At 46.3% G+C, this 13,295-nt stretch overlaps 1 long non-coding RNA gene across 1 annotated transcript; it reads right to left on the bottom strand.

The window, feature by feature from the left end:
• On the bottom strand, positions 6,921-9,469 carry LOC106505187. The gene is made up of 2 exons (XR_001299347.2): positions 8,683-9,469; positions 6,921-8,219 (listed from the first exon to the last, which is right to left on the bottom strand). It is a non-coding gene; the product is annotated as an uncharacterized LOC106505187 (long non-coding RNA).

The raw sequence follows: 13,295 nt of genomic DNA, 5'->3' as shown, positions 1-13,295 counted from the left end.
CCAAGGCTGAAGCCCCACACCCTGCCTTGTGCCAGCCCCTCCAACAGGTCTTCTTCCTGTTTGCAGCAGGCCCTTTAAAATCCCGAGAGGTTGCCTTTACACATCTGTATGCTCTCTGGGGCGTGCGGGGGGCGGGGGCCTTTATCCCACCCCACCCCCCCCCCCCCCCCCCCCCCCCCCCCGATCAAGCGTGGCTCTCACTTCCGCATAAATCTCCCGACTTCTCTGAGAAGGCTTTCCAGAATTAAAATTCAAACCCAAGCAAAGTATTTCTGGGATACTGTGAAATACAGTCAGCAACCCTAACATGTCACGTGCTGAGACGTCAAATACAGAAAAAGTCCAAGACTTTATATGACCTACTGAACATTCACACATTGTCCAAAGATTTTCTTTGAAATGCTGTTCTAGCCCAAGGGGATGGATCTGCTAAAAAAAAAAAAAAAAACTATATGAAAATCTATCCAGGTGGATATTTTAAAACCTAGTTGCCTATTGACCAGTCATTTCTTCCACTTAAAAAGTTAGAACTTTTTTAAAGGCAATCCTCTTTTTCCCTTGGAGAAGGTAAGCAAGAATCCTGTTTTGCTTTCATCACTGGAAGTCATTGTTCCATCCCGGAAGACATCTCTGTGCTTCCAGGCTGTCAAGCCAGTGACAAGAGATTCATTGCCTTCTCACCTAACTGGACCATTCCTAGGAACCACCAAGCCCTGCAAATCGTTCCCTATTTATACAACTACCACTTTTTTTTTTTTCCTTTTCTATAACACGGAGCTTTGAATGTTATTCCTGGGAGATTTCTACTAGGTGCTTAAAGATCTGTGATTGTTTTTGAGGGCCATGTTAGCTATGTGGGTTGGGGAAGATAACCTTTATTTGAGAACTCTAGCGTATCAAGGCAGATTTTTTTTTTTTTTTTTTTTTTTTTCCTGTGCATGTAATCCCTGTGCTTCCTGGTGAAAGGAATTTTGAGACTGCTAATCTGGTTCTCAGGACACCCAGTTAAGACTCTTAAGACTCAAACAAAGAGAGATGCACAGAAGGGCCCAACCAGATGGGAGGGAGAGAAGCAAATTGTTGTCCTTCAGAGGCCAAAAACTTGTCCATAGAGAGGTTGGTAGTGCAAACAGCTGTATTCAGGATCTTAGCAGGTGGTGAGAGGGGAGACCTTGGGGTGTGATTCAGTGTGATGTTTGACTCAGCAGAAGCACCTGCCAGGTGGGGGTACAGCAGCAACAACCCAGAAGAACAAAGCAACCTAGACTCCCTCTCAGGTGACCTCAGGAGAGGGACTTGAAGTTCAGTAATGAAGTGCTTGGGGGGAGGTGGGGAAGCACCAAGCATCACTCGGATTGTCCTGTGAACTGGAGATTGGCACTTGTCATCTGCCTCTCCGTGGACTGAACCATGGAGCCTCTGCAGCTGCTTGACCCTCAGCATCCTCTGAAATGAGCTCAGGGCGGAGACCAGCAGTGAGGCACTCTGTGCTCCAGGGAAATTGGCAGAACAGGTCTTCCGATAGTTAGCTATTTTCAGGAGGAAATTTTATGAGCCCAATTCTTGCATCTCCTCGTATCTAGAAAAGCACTAAAATCCTTCCTGGTAACCTCCTCTGAAGGTGACTCGTAGCAGCCTTCAAAAGCCTAGCAGCAACCTTCTGTACAATGCGTGCGTGGGTGCCGGTGAGCCCTGAGGGAACTCAGGAAGGAAACAAAGAAAACCTGCTATCTAGCAGCCATCAGACGGCAGCCACTCCTAACAGCAAGCCCCAAGGATGCTCAGGCTGTGAAAATACAGGATACTGGCTCCAGATAGCTGAGATGCATATCAAAGGCATGATTTCAATGAGCCCAGACCTTTGTACCTTCCCATAGAAAAGCACTAAACTCCTTAACTTGAGATCTCTGGTTTTCTGTTAGAAGCAGTCATCTTTTGTTTCTGCTACTTTACCCTTTGTGACCCAAACTCCTCAGCTCCCCGCTGGCCTCGTGGAATGGTTTTCTCAGGGTTACTTGAGATGCTGCCTCCTGGGTTTAAGTCCTCATTTTGCCCCAAATAAAACTTAACTCTCAAATTTTAGGTCATGCTTTTATTTTTTTTTAGATGACAGTCCTCACCCAAGCAAGCCCTGGGTGATCCCCAGAGCGACAGCATCTGGGAAACTGGAGGTTAGGTGCTGTACAACGTTGTCTAAATCCAAACATAAATACACCACGTTAGACTTAAGCTACATTTTACGGCAGATCTCAACACCTGTTCCTCTTGATCCCCTAAATCAGGCAAACCCAAGGGGCAGCAGGAACGAAAACCCTGTAGTCCCTAAGCAGAACTCTGCTTTTCACTGTCTGCTGGAAACTTTAAAGTCGGCTTAATAGTTTATCACTTAACACCCGGTCCCCAGTACTAATAAACTGCTAATCTGATTTGATTCCCAAGGGAAAGGTGCTGACATCAGAAGGTCAGGTGCAGATCAGCCTGCTGGTATAAAATATGTCTTTACAAACCTATGGAACGTTCTCTCTCAGATGAGTTCTGTCTTTGACCCCATGACCTCAAGCTGCGTGGATACGCAGATTCAGTCTGAAACAGCGATGGATGGCGCCTCAGCTCAGCAGCACCCCTTCCCCAAACATCACCTGCTGTCCCTAGCCCTCGCTGTGGACAATGCCTGACTCATAAACTAAGCAGATCTTACAGAAACACAGTCATTATAGTAACTTTAGGAATGATATTCAACGTTAAGATCGAGAAATTTATTTGTCAAAGTTGCTGAATTGTTCGACCCACCCTCACAATGCCCAGAACAAGGAACATGGTTAAACCAGAACAAAAAACAAATGCACTCATTTCATCCATAGATACATTGAAGAGTTTTTAAAGGGGATAGATGTATTTTGAGATGAGCATCTTTTTGGCCAATGTCATCTTTAACTGTTTCTTAGCAGAATGCTTTTCTTTGTTCTCCTCCATCTTTTTTTTTTTTTTTTTTTTTTGTCTTTTTGCCTTTTCTAGAGCCACTTCCACAGCATATGGAGATTCCCAGGCTAGGGGTCGAATCAAAGCCGTAGCCACTGGCCTACGCCAGAGCCACAGCAAAGTGGGATCCAAGCCACGTCTGCAACCTACACCACAGCTCACGGCAACGCCAGATCCTTAACCCACTGAGCAAGGGCAGGGACCGAACCCGCAACCTCATGGTTCCTAGTCGGATTCGTTAACCACTGCGCCACGACGGGAACTCCTCTCCTCCATCTTTTTCCTGGAAGTTCCTGGTCTTGGCTTTGAGGTAATGTCGCCTTGCTCACAAGTTTGTACTTGAAACTATGCTATGTGTCTTTGGAAGGAGACCATCCTCTGATCCTGGAAAAAGTCTGAACCTAATCAGGAAGAAAGTCTCCACAAGATTCCTCGGAAATTTTGCAAGTTAGGGATTAAGGCGAGCTAATCACAAACATTCAACTAGCTGTGGCCAGAGAAATAGCACCTTGTGGGTTCACTGCGGCCAACACTTAGAGAAGGGTGTCAGTGTCTACCCAGGAGCCAGACTGGCCCGGTGTGATGCTGAACAAAATGTTTAAAGCCACTATCTTCAGCTGATGTGCCTGGGCCTTTGTCATCAGCCACCCGTATGTAAATCCCAGACAGAAGAACAAGGCCTGGCCTGACTCCCATCCCTCGAGGTGCTGGACGATGTGCTAACCTGGGAGGAAAAAAAAAAAATCACTGGACTGGGGCATAAAATAGTGTTTATCTGTCGCTGTAGTCCTGCTTTTATTGAGGAAATAGATTATCCAGAGAAATGTGTACTGTTTATAGTTCTGTCAGATGGAGGGGTTGTTTCTAGGTCACATAACTTTATTGTCAGATACGCGGCCCCAGCAGTCTCCCCAAGAAGAAGACCTGGGTCCCAAAGCTCGGGCTCAACTCAATCATTCATCCATCGCCATTGACAGAGACCAATGATGTGCCAGGCTATATTAAAGTCTGATTATACCAGCAGAAAAGCAAACAAACTCCTTGCTCATGGTCTGGCTGAGCAAATAGTCACAGAAATAGATAATCATTCGTTGGAACCCTATGAAATGACCATCTTTCTGTCCAATATGATCGATATTGAACATTTCCTCTGGTGTAACCTTTCTGATGCAATTTATTAGGCTCAGTGATAGAAATACACCCGGTTTTTTGTTGGTGGTTTGCATTTAGCATGCAACAGGGCAGTTCAGCTGGGGAGTGTGGATTGGAGAAGGGGCTGGGGTGGGGGGCACTGGGTAGGCTTGCTGGGGGATCTTTGGTCAAAAAAGATGAAGGCGTGGGCTACGCACGTAAGAACCTTCTAGAACAAAATGCCTTTACAAAAGTATCATGAAGAGGCCCTTTGTTGTTTCATCAGCAAAGTTGCTCCAAAAGAGAAGAACTTTAGAACTGAAGGGTGATGACCTAGGGAGCTGACACTGAAGCCAGTAAGTGTCTGCCTGACCCTTGGTTTTTTTGTTCTTACTACCTGGAGCGGGCTCCCTGACCTGATAGGAGGTGCCCCATCCTAGATCTTAAGCACCTTCTTGAGTCACAGTCAGCTCCTGTGAAGAGCCCTTCTGCCTCCCACAACTGGTGTCATCCAGCCATAGATTTTGCCTCTTCCTCTGGGAAATGGTTCTTATGCCCAGTGTCTGGATTGTAAGCCCCGCTCTGCTGGTTCAAGGTTGGTGACTCCAGGCCCGTAAGCTCTGACCTTGGCTAGCTTTGTGACTGGTCTCACCCTTGCAAAATCTTTTTGGTTTTCATTTCCTGGCTTTCATAACATCCATGTCTAATCCATCTGGCTCCTGTCATGTACTAATCGGGCTGCATTCTCTGGTTCTGCTTTTTATTCTGAGTGAGCGATCTCAAGCCCTGAAAAAAAGGGATTTTTGAAGCGGCAACACAAGAGCACCGGGGAGGAAGGCCTATTGAGTGAGACTCCAATAAACCTTTGCAGCAACTCAGGGTTCTCCGAAAGTTCATTGAAAGTGTGTTGCCACATCGCTGTCTGGGAAGCTCTTGATGGTACAGGCTGCCAATGGTTTCACTTTACGCTCTGTGGCTTACCACACAGACAGTATTATGGGGAGAAGAACAAGCTTGCAGCCTAATAATTCATTAGAACTGGGAAGCGTGTGGCTCATGAAGATAAAAGGTTGTATAGAGATACATGTTTCTGGATCTGCATCGCCGCCACCGCCACGTGATGAGACCAGACACATGACAGTGAAGAGGGGTGGATAAATGTGGCAGGTCCCTGCATTAAGGAGAAGTTGTACTTAAGAAGATGCCTCTTAAGGTTCCATCCAATTCTGATGATCCTGCGACTTGCAAAATCTTTCTTCTTCTTTTTTTTTTTTTTTTTTTTTTCCCAAACATGAAATAGGACCTTTCTTTACCGAATATCACTAAGGTCCTGTGACAAATGGGTGCTATTACTGTACGTTCTCTGAAGCCTGTGCGGCATGTCTAAGGACGTTTTAACTCATGTTCTCCCCCAAGCTTTTAATCATTGCAGGAAAGGCCTGGGACCCATCGGCAGGAGCAGCAGAGTGTGTTTGTAGAAGGTGGTTCAGAGCCCTGGAAGCTGTGCTTTGAGACACAGCTGGAGACCTCACTGGGAGCCACCCTAGTTGTATGTTTTCCTGCTGTCAGGGGCTAATCCGTGTCTGGATGGGCAGTTTCTGAGGCCTCATTCACAACTTTTTAGTAAAGTCTACCAGGAACTTGTTTTCTGTGATGACAAGATGCATCCCAAATTACTCTAAAGATGATATTGATTTTCCTGCAAATAATAAGTCCAGCCGCGGGAGAACCATAAAACTTGAAGTTGTTGCTTCAGTGAGCGCTACCATGTAATGTCAGTAGCTTTGGTTTTTATTTAATTTTGTGATTAAAGTTTTTATTGATTTCCCCGCAGGGTAGAATATATCAATACCTTTGGTTTCAAAGGAGCATTCAGAAACAAGAAAACATAAAAGGACTCCACTACAGAAAAGTGGGGCTTTATTTGAAAATTTAAGAAACTGCCACTGGGAATCCCCACGGTATATCTAATTTTGGATGGGGCCACTCGGCCTTGTGTGTAGACCTAATCCCTCAGGTAACCAGCAGGTTAAGGCCTGGGAGATTCAGTTCAGAAATCCTTAGCTAGTGGTTATGAAAGCTAAGACGTCTTTGCCAGAAGCTGATGCACCAGCAAGTGAATCATACTCCATGTTCCCATAAATCATGCAGCTACTTCCTCTTCACCAGAAAAGGAGAGGCCTGATGGGACCCCATGTAAGAGGCCTTGCGGGCAGCTCTGTGCGTAAGAGAGATGGTTCCTTGCAGAGGGATTGCATCACTGAGAAACACAGATTGCTGCCCTCACTCCAGTTGGAGCCCACAAGGATTCTACAGCGTCTACAAAATAATACAGGAAACGTGCGGTTTCCTTCAGAGTTAGGAAGGGCCACACAATGATCCAGTCACCCACTTTCGTGTGCTTTCTTCTCCCCTTGGGCGTGGGGGCTGGACAGGGTGCCTTCCCTTTTGTGGGATGGGCAGGGGGGACAATGTCTTCAGGCCACACTACGTTCCTATTACATAGATCAACTGGTTCTATAGCCTTAACACTCACAATTAAGATGAGTGTTTCCCCAGCGACACTTCACCCCATCCTCCCAACAGCTCCCACGTTCTCAGCCTTATTCCACTGCTTAGCAGACGAAGCCTTGGAGGGATGCTAAAGATGTATTTCATGACCTACAGGTAGCAAGTGGCGGAGCTAAAAATTAAACCTTGTTCGCTTGGCTCCTAATCCATTCTTCCCTGTGAAGATGGCATGAATCCACTATAGCCTCCTTGCCATGTGGGCACTGGTGGATTGGTTTGACTTTTTTTTTTTTTTTTTTTTTTTTCTGCTGAGTTGTTCTGGCATAGAAGAACCACGGAAGCCCGGTCTGCCCCGCACACAGGGCCACACAGAGCCGCTGTCCTCGGAGTACCTGGGGGTGCTGTTCCTTGGAGCGAGGTCTTCTTCTTGGTGCTGGAGAAACAAACACAGGCAGCAGCCCGGCAGATTTTGCAAGCTCACCAAATAGTCGTTTGTCTGCAGCCAGAAAGACAGGGCAGTTTTCACTCCCCCTGTTTCCTCCTTAAAAACACATTCCCCTTTGTTTGAAATTCCAACCAATTTCGAAAAGAATAAGGCAGAATGATCCCTGTAGCACACAATCCAGAAAATATAATTGAGTGCACTGCAGCCGGGGAGAGAGCCAGGAAACGGAGGGAGTGAGATGGCTATTCATCAATAAAAACAATATTAGAAAGAAGGCCCTGTCCTCTGGCCTCAGGACTGTCCCTCTCCCTCGCTGCTTCCTCCTGCTTTGAGAAAAACAAAGGAAAGGAAAACCTTAGTGCAAGTCAAAGAAGAAGGAGGAAATTCACATTTGATTCTTGATCCTAGAAACTCAGTGCATATTCAGGTTCGCATTGGATCGGTTCATTTGATCACCCGTGTTCCCAGGGAGAGGTCCAAGGGAGCAGAGCAGCCCTGAGTAGCTTCCAGGCTTTACCTCCAAGAACACGCCCTGCTCCAGGGCAAGCTCAGAGTCTCCCTCACGGGGAGGCACTGCCTAGAGGTCTAGAGTCACAGAGAGAGGCCAAAAGCAAATGCAGCCGAGAAGCAGGCATGACTGGAGATATTTGCCCACGCTGTGGGGCTAAAGTTCTCATCGGAAGGAGGCCTTTGGATTAACTGTTGTTGACACATCAGTCAAATGTTAAATACTTGGGAAATGGCCTGAAGTGACTACTGGCCATCAACTCAGAATGCTCAGTTAATTAACTGATCAAGTTATTTCTTGATTCCCCCCCCCCAAAAGGCTCCAAGGAGTTGACGCTTAAGACAGGTCGAGGAGAGGTGGTCTGGAGACTTTGCTTGTAATCAGAGGTCCCGCATTGTCTGGAGGACAGTGGGAAGGAAGGAGCCAAAGGGAACAGGCAGAGGCTCAAAGGTCCAAGGAAAGCAGTTACAGTTCGGCTCCAGTGAAGCTTCAGTTTGGGTAAATTTGGATTTCCTTAACTGGGTCAAGCTGGTCCCGTAACTGTAGCTGTTGTGAAAGTCAGCCGCGCAGGAATCCTTGGGCTTTTCTCAAAATACCCGAAGAACAGGCCAAAGAAAAGGGCAGAGGGTGGTGGTGCTGGGACAACTGCCAAGACAAAGACACTTTCAGATTTCTGGGGACAAGAGGCCATGTGAAAGGAATTTTCCCTTCTACACACACACACACACACACACACACACACGCACGCATGCACGCACACACACACACTCACATACACTGAAATGCAACAGAGGGCATCTCTGTGCCTGTGGCTGGCAGAAATTTGATTAATTAGCTGAGCAGCATCGGCTTGAAATTAAAACAATTTCACATGTAGCAGGAGAACACACAGAGGGGACACGATGTTAAAATGAGCACAAGAATTAGAGGCAGAGCCATTTGGAAAAGCGAATCCAGACCATCTGGAGCTGAGGACGGGGAGTCCATGGAGCTGCAAGCATCTGGGATACCGAGTCTCCTCGTGGGGAAGGGGGTGAAGGGGGCGTGGAGCGTTGTGCAGGCGGAGCGAAGGTGAAAGGTCTGCAGTTCCCGGGCAGTGGCTTCCTACCCTGGGCTCGGTTCTGGTGCCAGCGCCCTGGGCTGGAGGGGAGCAGAGCAGCGCGGGCTCCCTGAGGACAATGAGGAGAAACAGACCCCGGGCTGCCTGCTCCTCGGCTTGCTTCTGGCCCGCCGATCGGATGCCCTGGCTCCCCGGACAGGAAATGAGTGCGACTCCACGGAGAATTGCTCAGGGATTCCAGAGGAAACCGTGGACCCTGGCAACAATAGAAAGAGGGGAGGGCGGGGCAGAGGAAAGAGTTTGTTTGCTTACTGTTGATCTACTAAAGGTCAGAGATAAAGGCCGGCAAAGTCCTTGGGCTGCACACTTCAGAGGACGGATGGATCCGGTTTCCTGTGCGCTGTCCTGGGGAGCTGAGGGTGCTTAGGGCTGAAAGAACCACCGCATCCCAGCCGCTGGAGCGTGCCCTTGACTCTCCCCTGTCCCAGGCAGCCTCTGCCAAGTAGGATAGAAGGTTTGGCATGGGTTTGCAAAGCAGGCATAGTTTATCATTTCTTAACTCAGGCTGGGAAGCAAGACCTTGAGTCCCCGTTCTTCCCAAACCCGGTGAGTGAAGCCCCTCTGTGGGCAAGAGAGCCCCCAGCAAGTCAGCTCTGTGTCCCCATCTGCACATTGGATACAAATTCATTTACAGAACATTTCAAGTACATAGCACCTTACCCGGCACTTGGTAACTTCCATCGGTGCAGCCACTGCTGTGTCGTCACCGTATGGCGATTTATCGTCATCGTTTCCATTTGTCACTGTTGTTGATAACACAGAAATAAATATCTTCATAGTCAACTTTTGTCGGGATCTCTGATTCTTTTCTCTAGTGTCAGTTTTTACAAGTGGTAAACGGAGTCCAAAGATATAAACTTTTTATTTATTTATGTTTTCACTTTTTAAAAATTAGTTGGTTTACAAGGTTGTGCCAATGTCTGCTGTACAGTGACGAGACCCAGTCATATATATACATCTTTTTCTCATATTATCTTCCATCGTGTTAGAATGTCAACTTTTGAGAGGTGTTTGATAACATTCTCAGATTACTTCCCATCCTGCTGGTACCCACCTCGCTCCCCTCTGTCCTGGAAGGGAACACAGGTAAAACAGCTTGATAAGCCCAGATCAAGCCATTTAAATCCGTTCAATCAGCACTCATTTACGTGGGCTAGGTACGTTTCTGGGCACTTAAGATAACAGCCACAGACAACAACAAAAAGAATTTCCTGTCCTCGAGGCACTCAGATCTTGTGGGAAGACCGACAAAAACAAACATATTTACAGAATACTTTTGTGAAGCCCTATGTGCTATGAAGAAAGTAACGCAAGGCTGGTGGGCTGATGCTATTTGGACAGAATCTGTCTAATTTAGACAGGAAGCAACACTTGAGCCTGGAACAGAATGAAGGGAAGCCTTGTGAAGATCCAAGGAAACAGCATTTCAGGCAGCAGAAGAGCAGGTACAAGGGCTCTGAGGTTGGCACTGCCCGATCATTTCAAGGGCAGGCAAGGAGGCTAGTGGGAACAGAGACGTGAGATGGGGGAGCAGGGCTTGGAGCCACAGCCCATGATGGAGGGTTGTTCCTGGTGCCTGGAGTGTTCTAACTAGGGGAGAGACTCCACGTGCCTCAGGCCCTGCCAGATGCATCTTAGGTGAAACTGGAGGGGTCGAAGGTGGGAGCAAAACCAATTAGCGGGGCCATCTACTTGTTGCTAACGTGAGAGACTAGGAAAAATATGTCTCCTTTTAATCCCCACGAGTCGTGAGGCTGCCTTTGCATATTCTTATTGGGCGTTTGCATTTTCTTGTTTTCTTGAACTTGACCCTCTTTCAGAACCACCCCGGCTCAGCCATCTGGGACCTTTCAGCTTCTGCCCTTGAGAGGGATCCAAAAAGCAGCACCTAGAAATTTCCATCCAGTTCCCCGTCTGTAAGTCTCCATCTTGGAGGCATTTGGGGGAGTTTTGTGGTTCTGTTTTTGGCTTCTCTCACTGTTTTCTAACAGCCTACGTTTTAAAATATGTCCTTTATTAAGCTGTGATTGTGCAAATTGGGGGATGGGACGGGTTTGGATGTATTAAGCTGAAAACTCAGGCTGGATAAATATTACATTGGGATTTACTCTTTTATTATGCTTTTAATCATTCTGTGAATGCTTTTTCAAGAACTGCTGGCATCTCAGGAATGGAGAATCATTCAGCATCATGCTCTTTAAATGCAAAAACTACTAGATAAACTGAATCTTCAAAATAACTAAATGAAAGTGTGCATTTGTTATGCGACATCACACAAGCGTTCCATTGGCACACCTTCCTAATGGCTTCTTTATGCAAACGTGGTCGTCTTTGTGCTATTTTCTACTTGTGCTGTTTCCAGTACATTTATTTCAATGAGGACGGCTGAAAATCTCTAAAGGAATTGGAGAGGCTGGCCCTCTTCCTCATGCTTCAGGATGTGCATTTACTTGAAGAACTTGCGTAAATGACCAGCCGAAGCCAGGAAGGGGCACCTCCAAGCTTCAGGCATGCCCTGCATATGCGGGCAAAGATGCCAAGCATACGCAATCCATTTCAGAACAAATTCTTACAGAGGTGGTTCATGAAAGGCGCAGAACTGGGGCTTAGATTGAATCTGGTCTTGGGAAGCGCTTACCTTCACGTCCATTTATAGATTTAGAAAGTTGGTCAGGGGGAAAAATGCTCTTCTGGTTCATCCCTAAGGTGGGGGCTGAAGAATTTTCCCTCTCTGGGTTTTGTTTTCTGTTTCCTCTGTGATAAGGCACTTAAGGAAGACTGAGTAGAGATGTCCCTGCAGGATTCATTACCTTCTGCCCCGTTTCACCTTGTTTGGGGTCCACACAGTGCTGCTTCATCAAACCTTGTCTATTAAGGACTTTCTGCCTTGGTGCATCTTGCTTCAGTATCTTTACAAAAGTTCTGATGCAGGAAAGTGTGTTGAGCACAGTGCTTGTGCAGCTGCAATGTGTTCTTTCTGCACAATTACATAAAGACATGGCCACTAGGACCGCGTGGTGCGGCAAGAGACACCCTGGGTTTGACTGCACTGAGGCTGAGTCTCCGCCAGAAACCCAACCCTGGGAAGTCGACCCATTATCACCATGCACGGAAGCTGATTGCTTTAGTGCAGAGGTCCTAACTTTTTTTTTTTCCCATGCCTGACACCATTTATCTGAGCGGCATATTCCCATTAATAACATCTCGCACTTCAGGGAGACGGGATGACGGAGAGGTTAGGAGCCAGGCTCCTACCAGCCAGGAGACAAAGATGCAGAGAGCTGTTCCAACCTTCAAACCCTAATTGACTGAGCATGTCCTATAAGCAGCATTTCTACAAAGACCTAAAGAGATAGAGAGGGATATATATATGTCCTGATATATTTCTATATATGTACACATACTGTATAATAAAGTATTGTATGTATCCTTTTAATTTTATAAACATTAGCTGCAATTTCTTCTATATCATAAATATGCTAAATCATAAATAAAATCTGAATTAATCTGAATGTTACAGAAGTGTCGTATATCCTTATATACTTATATCTGTATTCCTGGAACATATTCTATTTATGAGTTAATGTATTTACAATATAGAAGTTGCCGCTAACAGTTTCATTTGGAAAATTTAATTAAAACTTATTGATTGCACATGTTACATGTTTCTTTTTCACAGTTTTTTTTTGTGGCTACCCTGCAGCATATGCAGTTCCCAGGCCAGGGTTCACAGTTGTCTTTATGTATTGGATTATTTAGATAAAGCATCTACCTTTGTCAGAGAATGAAAACCATCTCATGCTTCCTCTAAAAGGTGAGGCTTCTCACATTCCAAAATTCTTGTATGAAGCAAATTGCTTTCATTCATTTTATCTTCAATAGAGGCACGTCCTTGTACTCGACAAGCAATTTTGGACATCGAGCAGTAAGCAGAGGTTTTATTCCTGAAGTCAGTAAGAGCTTTTCTTACTGGAACGCAGTAGAGTTTCATTTCTAATGAGATCCTTGTGCTTGAAAGTTAGCATGGAAGGAGTTTATGGGGATGATCCTGCTGATAATGACCGCTGGAACTTTGGTAAGTTTCAAAAAAAAAATGCACAAACACACCAGTCTAAACCAGGGCTTGGCAAACTCTGTCCCCAGGCTAAATCTGGCCCACAACTTGTTTTTGTAAATAAAGTTGAATCGGAACATAGCCATGCCTTTAGTTACATAAATAGGGCCCTCAAAAGCTAAAAATATTTGCTAACAGATCCTTTATGAAAAACATTTGCTGACACCTGGTCTAACCTGCACTGGACAAAATGAGATCAAGGTTAACCAAGACTTGGAATGGAAATGGAGTTTAAAAAAAATTCTAGACGCCACCACATCAGCTGTCAGTCAGCGGCTTCCGCCTTGCAACCACACTTGATGTGCCTGCCTGGGTGAGCCCCCTGTGCTCTGCTCCACATCCCTCAGGATGCCATGGAGAGATGGGGGCAGCCCAGCAAGAGCACTGGACCCCAGGCTGGATGGGATGTGTCTCCAGGAACCAAGAATAAGGAGCACTGCGGTTCTCTGCTGGAGGTGGAACCATGAGGTCCTCCTTATTTCTAAGT

The sequence above is a fragment of the Sus scrofa genome, chromosome 10 (genome assembly GCF_000003025.6).
Source record: "Sus scrofa isolate TJ Tabasco breed Duroc chromosome 10, Sscrofa11.1, whole genome shotgun sequence".
Taxonomy (NCBI): Eukaryota; Metazoa; Chordata; class Mammalia; order Artiodactyla; family Suidae; genus Sus; species Sus scrofa.
This window is presented reverse-complemented; position numbering and strand designations above follow the sequence as displayed.